The sequence below is a fragment of the Primulina tabacum genome, chromosome 10, assembly GCF_025594145.1.
Source record: "Primulina tabacum isolate GXHZ01 chromosome 10, ASM2559414v2, whole genome shotgun sequence".
NCBI lineage: Eukaryota > Viridiplantae > Streptophyta > Magnoliopsida > Lamiales > Gesneriaceae > Primulina > Primulina tabacum.
In genome coordinates, this window is record NC_134559.1 from 27229768 (window position 1) to 27238017 (window position 8250).

The 8250-nt window shown below is 28.2% G+C and overlaps 1 non-coding gene across 1 annotated transcript; it reads right to left on the minus strand.

Annotated features, from left to right (window-relative positions):
- Positions 1-1648: 1648 nt before the first annotated feature.
- On the minus strand, positions 1649-1759 carry LOC142513020 (small nucleolar RNA R71). Its single transcript, XR_012808988.1, has one exon. It is a non-coding gene; the product is annotated as a small nucleolar RNA R71 (small nucleolar RNA).
- Between the last annotated feature and the right edge of the window lie 6491 nt (positions 1760-8250).

Here is an 8250-nt window from a genome sequence, read left to right on the forward strand (position 1 = left end):
ACTACATGACATTATTAAAATTTTTGACTCTTTCTCTCATTTGGCCTATAAATAGAGGCTTTGTGCTAGCTTGAAAATCATTCTATCTCATTGTAAAATATAGTGTGAGTGTGTATCAAAGTTCTAAGTTCCAATATTTTTCTTTCATTTTCTTAGCTATGAGAGATGATTTTAGTATTGATCAAAAGTAAGCTCATGGCAAGCTAATCTATTATGTAAAGGTGAAGAGGATGAATTCTTGGTGAAGTAAGATTGTTTATATTTTGTATATTCTTTATTTATTTTATTTCATTTCCTAACTTCTTTTTATTGTAGGTATAAAAATGAATTATTTGTTGTTATCAATTTACATCAAATGCTTGATACCATTGAAGTTGTTATCTTGATTTGTTGTTTAATTTTGATACAATTAATATTTCATCGATTATTATTATTGTTATATTATATATATGTGTGTGTATATATATATTTATATAATTATATCATATATTTCATTTAGACAATAGCGTGGCTCTGCCGATTGTTTTAAATGCAATATTATGATTTAATACTAACATCTAACAATCTAACATTTACTTTATCGCAACTAACTTTTACTTTATCGCAACTAACTTATTAAATCTTATATTTCATTTAGGCAATAGCGTGGCTCTACCGGTTAATCTAAATGAAATATAATGATTTAATTTAACATTTACTTTATGCAATTATATATTTATATAGTTATATATATAATCATAGGTACCATATATAAAATATCGGTTAATTCGGTATTTTCTATAGTGGGAACTATATTATATTATATGTGTTTAATTATTTAATTTCTCTTGGAACCATTATTTATGGTGGTTTCCTTTGTTTTACTTTTATTTAAACAATGTTACATAAACCAAGAATAAATCCTTGAGCCTTGACAAAATTTTATAATTTGTAAACTTCATTCTTGAATTTGGTAATTTATAAATTAATAAATTTAAACTAAAAATAACCTCTCTGTGGATCAATCTCGTACTCACGAAATATATTACTTGCAGACAACCTACACTTGGGTGAATTATAATTTAAGTAGTAGCAAGTTTTTGGCGCCGTTGCCGGGGAGGTATAAATTAAGTTTATATTTGTTATTTATGTGTTATTTATAAGTATTGTATTGTTTTTACTTGTATGAGTATTTGGAATCGTAAAAAAAGTGGTAGACTTATTCGAGTATCTGAAAATAATTTAAACATGGATGATAATTCAAATAATCAAGATAATAATAATAATAATAATAACAATAATCAAGAACATGATCAATTAAGAACACTTAGGCACCATATGAATCCTAATAGAACTAGTGCCCCATCTTGTTTAGTTTTTTCTCCTGATGCATCTAATTTCAACTTTAAACCTCAAATTATTCAACTTTTACCAAATTTTCATGGCTTAGATTCTGAAAATCCATATTTACATCTAAGAGAATTTGAAGAAGTTTGTAATACTTATAATGATCAAAATTGTAGCATGGATATAGTTCGATTAAAGCTTTTCCGTTTTTCTTTAAAAGATAAAGCTAAAACATGGCTACAAAATTTAAGATCAAGTTCAATAAGATCATGGGAAGAAATTCAACAACAATTTCTCAAAATTTTTTCCCTTCCCATAGAACAAACTCTTTTAAAAGACAAATTACAACTTTTTCTCAAAAATAAGGAGAAACATTTTATCAATGTTGGGATAGACATAAAGAATTACTTAATACATGCCCACATCATGGTTTTAAAACATGGAGAATAGTTTCTCATTTTTATGAAGGTCTTATACCTAAAGATAGGCAAATGATAGAATTCATGTGTAATAGAACTTTTGAATATAAAAACCCAAATGAAGCTATGGAGTATTTGGATTCATTAGCAGAAAATGCTCAAAATTGGGATAATATAGGCACAATAGAACCACCAACAACTAAAATCAATAATTCAACAAATGGGGGTGGTATCTATAATCTTAAAGATGATATAGATATTCAAGCTAAACTTGCATCTTTAGCAAGAAAAATTGAGTCATTAGAAATAAAAAAAAGTGGTCAATTAAAAAGTATTCATGAAATTGTTTGTCATATATGTGATACACATGATCATTCTACAAAATATTTTCCAACATTACCTTCATTTAAAGAATGTCTCCATGAACAAGCAAATTATGTTAACAATTATAAAAAACCAATATTATATCTTTTTTCACAATCATATAATCTTGGATGGAAAAATCATCCTAATTTTAGTTGGAGGAATGATAATAATGTACAACCCTCACAACAATATTTTCAAAATAACCAAAATCATCAAGGTTATATTCCTTATGTTACACCTCCAAGAAAAAACTTTGAAGATGTAATTCATGCATTTATCCAAAAGCAAGAGTCTATCAATATTCAAAACAGTCAATCTATGAGTGATTTGAAAGAAACTCTTGCAAAATTTGCATCTGCACTTAATATTCAAGAAAAAGGAAAATTTCCACCTCAACCTCAACCTAATCCTAAAAATAAAAATCAAGAATTAAAAAATGAAAAAATTGATCAAATAAAATCTGTTATTACGCTTAGAAGTGGTAAAATAGTTAATGATCCATTTAGTAATGAAAACAATGATCATTTAAAATCAAAGAGTAAGGATGATAATCCTGATACTTTCGAAAATGATGATACCTTAAATTCTAAGAATAATATGGTGAATAATAAATCATCTGAAATAGTAAATGAGTCAAATAAACATCCATCATTTCCTCATGCATTAACAAATCAAAAAAAAAAAACTGATTCTGATATCTATGAAGTTTTTAAACAAGTAAAGATAAATATTCCATTATTAGATACTATTAAACAAGTACATTCCTATGCAAAATTTTTAAAAGACTTATGTACTGTGAAGAGAAAATTGTATGTGAAAAAGAAAGCATTCTTGACTGAACAAGTAAGTTCTATTCTACAAAATAATTCAAGTTTAAAATATAAAGATCCTGGTTGTCCAACAATTTCATTTATTATTTGAGAAAATAAAATTAAAAAAGCTTTGTTAGATTTGGGAGCAAGTGTGAATTTACTTCGTTATTCGGTTTATGAAAAACTTAATTTAGGTGAATTAAAACCCACTTCTGTTACTCTCTTACTGGCGGATAGGTCAATCAAAATACCTAGAGGTATTGTAGAAGATGTGTTGGTTCAAGTTGATAAATTCATATATCTTGTAGATTTTATTGTCTTGGATCACAACCAATAGAAGTATACACAACCAATAGAAGTACATAATGAAATTTCAGTAATATTGGGACGGCCATTTCTAGCAACTTCAAATGCTTTAATTAATTGTCGAAATGGAATAATGAAATTGTCTTTTGGAAATATGACTCTAGAACTTAATGTGTTCAATTTATGTAAACAACCAAGTATAAATGAATATGATAATGAAATAGAAACAATTGTGGAATAAAATATACAAAAAGAAAATCAAAAATCTGAAGTTTTTTCAATTGAAAGTTTTGAGTCTGAAAATAAAGAAAATGTTAATACAAAACTTGAATTAAAAGTTTTACCATTAGAATTGAAATATGTATTTCTTGGTGAAAATAAAACATGTCATGTTGTAATTTCTTCCACTCTTTTACCAAATCAAGAAGAAGATTTAATTAACTTACTTAAAAAATATAAAAATGCAATTGGATGGACTTTGAAAGATATAAAAGGTATAAATCTTTTAATTTGCACACATAGAATTCACTTGGAAGAAAATGCTAAAACATATCAACAACCACAAAGAAGGTTAAATCCACATATGAAGGAAGTTGTTAAGAATGAAGTATTAAAATTATTAGATGCTGGAATTATTTATCCAATCTCAGATAGTAAATGGGTAAGTCCAACACAAGTACTACCTAAAAAGTCAGGCATCACTGTTATAAAAAATGAAAAGGGAGAGTTATTACAAGCTAGAATTCCATCTAGTTGGCGTATGTGTATTGATTATAGAAAATTAAATGATGCAACTAGAAAAGATCATTTCCCACAGCCATTTTTAGATCAAATTCTAGAAAAAGTAGCAGGAAATTCTTATTACTGTTTTCTTGATGGGTATTCATGGTATTATCAAATACCTATATCATTAGAAGATCAAGAAAAAACTATTTTCACTTGTCCTTTTGGAACTTTTGCATTTAAAAGAATGCCATTTGGTTTATGTAATGCTCCGGCGACTTTTCAAAGATGCATGTTAAGTGTTTTCAGTGATATGATTGAAGAATTTGTAGAATTTTTTATGAATGATATAACTGTTTTTGGAAACTTATTTGAAAATTGTCTTAAAAACCTAGAAGAAGTATTAAAAAGATGTGAAGAAAAAAATCTTGTTTTAAATTGGGAAAAATGTCATTATATAGTTAAATCTGGGATTGTGTTAGGACATGTGATATCTGAAAAAGAAATTGAAGTTGATAAAGCCAAAGTTGATGTTATTGCTAATTTAACATCACCAAAAACGGTTAAAGAAGTTCGATCATTCTTGGGTCATGCAGGATTTTATAGAAGATTTATAAAAAATTTCAGTGTAATATCTAAACCAATTTCAAATCTTTTAACAAAAGATACACAATTGGAATGGACTCAGAAATGTGAAAATGCTTTTCAAAAAATAATTAACCTTTTAATTACATCACTTATTTTACAACCTCCAGATTGGTCTTTACCATTTGAATTAATGTGTGATGCAAGTGATTATGCTATAGGAGCTGTGTTAGGACAAAGAAAAGAAGGAAAACCTTATGCAATCTATTATGCTAGTAGAACCTTAAATAGTGCTCAAATAAATTATTCAACTACTGAAAAAGAATTACTTTCAGTAGTATTTGCATTAGATAAATTTCGATCTTATTTAATTGGTTCTACTACTATTGTTTACACTGATCATTCTGCCATAAAATATTTATCAAATAAACAAGATGTTAAGCCAAGATTAATACGGTGGATTTTATTGTTACAAGAATTTGATATTATAATTAAAGATAAAAAAGGAAAAGAAAATGTCGTAGCCGATCATTTATCTAGAATAATAACTGAATCATCTCCTAATGAAATACCAATAAATGAAAATTTTCCAGATGATCAGTTTTTTTATGCCACTATTATGCCATGGTTTGCTAACATTGTAAATTTTCTTGTGACAAATAAAATGTCTTCTCATTGGAATTCACAGGATAAGAATAAATTCTTGGTAGAAGTTAAAAAAATATTTTGGGATGATCCTTACTTGTTTAAGTATTGTCCTGATCAAATTTTTCGACGATGCATACCCGACAATGAAATAAGTAATGTTATTAAATTTTGTCATTCTGAAGCATGTGGAGGTCATTTTTCATCCAATAAAACAGCTACAAAAATCTTACAATGTGGTTTTTATTGGCCGTCTTTATTCAAATATACGCATTTATTTTGCAAATCTTGTGAAAACTGTCAGAAAATGGGATCAATTTCAAAACGAAACATGATGTCTTTAAATCCAATCATAATTATTGAAATATTTGATAGTTTGGGGATAGATTTTATGGGTCCATTTCCATTATCTTTTGGATTTACCGACATTTTAGTCGCTGTTGATTATGTTTCAAAATGGATTGAAGCAATTGCATGTAGAACTAATGATCATAAAGTTGTTATAAAATTTTTAAAAGAAAATATTTTAGCCGGTTTGGAATACCTAGAGCAATAATTAGTGATGGGGGAAGTCATTTTATAAATAAATCATTTTCTTCTTTGTTAAGAAAATATGGCATTACACATAAAGTATCTACCCCATATCATCCTCAAAGTAATGGTCAAGTTGAACTTGCAAATAGAGAAATAAAAAAAATTTTAGAAAAAAACAGTTAATCCAACTCGAAAAGATTGGTCTTTAAGATTAACTGATGCATTATGGGCATATAGAACTGCATTTAAAACATCATTAGGGATGTCACCATATAGGTTAGTTTTTGGTAAGCATTGTCATTTACCGGTTGAACTTGAACATAAAGCTTATTGGGCAATTAAAGCATTTAATATTAATTTAGATGATGCATCTAAATTAAGAAAATTGCAATTAAATGAACTTGAAGAATTAAGAAATGATGCATATGAAAATTCAAAGATTTATAAAGATAAAACTAAAGCCTTTCATGATAAAAATATTATGACAAAGTGATTTGAAATTGGACAAAAAGTTTTACTTTATAATTCTCGTTTGCATTTATTTCCAGGAAAATTAAGATCGAGATGGTCAGGATCATTTATAGTTAAATTTGTTTATCCTCATGGTGCTGTTGATATTGAAAATCCTAAAAATAATGATGTGTTTAAAGTTAATGGGCAAAGACTTAAGCTTTTTATAGAAAATGAAATTCTTAATGATGAGTTTATGCCTTTATATGATCCATAATAGTTGTTTGATATTTTCATATTCTGTTTTTGCAGATTCTAGTTCATTTCCCGGTTAAGTGGCGGATAACGGACTCCGTGACTGTCTATGTCGGTTTCTTCAGTTTTCCCAAAATAATTGAAATATATATATAATAATAATATGGAATCTTGTATTGTGAATCTTCGTAAATATTTTGCTTGTTTACCAGATAATGCGCTGAAAAAAATATATAAAGCTAGATGTGAGCGACTAAGGTTGATGATGTCTTATGGCATACCGAATGATGTCCGTTTGATAATTGAAGCAAAAGTCCGATTGGTTGGGGAAGCAAGTGAAATAATAATAAGACATACGCCAGGATTTGGTAAAAGCACATATGCCAAAAAGCGAAGAGCTAAACGTATAGGTGGATGTCATAAATGTGCAAGGTGGACTTGCAAGGGGAAATGCAAAAATGTTGGAATGACATCAATGAATAGAGAAGATAAAATTTTAGTCATTAAGAATGGTCTGAGTAAAGAGCCTTTTGATAATTTTCTAGAGGTTCTTGATACGCATTCTAGTGGGTACGTGCAAAATGAACTTCTTAAACTATGGTGGCAATTTCAACAGGAGGAATATCAATATGGGCGGTGGAATCAGCCTTACAAAGATCCTACTGTAGTAACACATATCTATTTTGATAAGTAGTATATATATATATATATATATACACACAATTTTGTCTTGGGAATCTGACGTTAAAAGACCATGTTTGCCAATTTATAAGAAAATTGGATGTGAAGCATATTCTCGACTCATAGAAGGCGTTGAAGCCGTTACTGAACGTAAAATCAGAGGAAGATGTGAGCCACAATCACAACTACGCTGTATATATGTGTTTTAATTTTATGTCATTTTTATTTTCTTTTATTAATAATAATTTCCTGTTCAAATATTGATTTTTGGCATGATACGCTTATAAATTCATATGTTTTGATCTAACAATTACAAAAAACATATTTTTCAACATGTCAACGTTCACGGTAAGTAAAATCAAAAATATTTGTGTATTTTGTGGATCTAGTGCAGGAAAAGATTCAATTTATGAAGAAGTAGCAGAAAAGCTTGGAATAACACTTGCTGAAAAAAAGATTCATTTGGTATATGGTGGTGGTGAAATTGGTCTCATGGGAAAAATTACTAAAGCTGCGCATACAGGTGGAAGTGAAGTCTTAGGCATTATTCCGATTACTTTAGCTAATCTTACTGGAGGACCAACAATAAGAGAAGAAATGAAAGTGGACAAATGTATGAACGAATTACTCAAATGATTGAACATTCAGATGCTTTCATTGCTTTGCCAGGAGGTTTCGGTACTTTGGAGGAAATATTTCATACTGTTTGCTGGCCACAATTAAACATCCACAATAAGCCAATTGGTTTGTTTAATGTTAACAATTATTATGATAAACTGTTATCGTTTCTAGATGATGTTGTGGAACATGTATTTCTCTCATTAGCTTCACGAATGATGTTAGTTTCTGCAACAAGTGAATGTGAACTTATTGATTTACTGCAAGGATTTAGTCATGAACCAGATCCATTCTTATCTCAACTTTATTGGCCAACATACGAGAGTAAGAAAAGAAAATTCATGTGATGCTAAAATTGTGATTCAACGGTATGTTTTAATGTATTTTTTTAAGGTATGAATAATGTCTTCTTTTTCTCCTCTTAGTTTTTTTTATATGAAAATAAAAATATATACTTATATATAGTAATAATATTATTAATTTTTAGTTCAATGTCGAGTTAGGTGTCAGTAAAATGCACCTGAGACGCA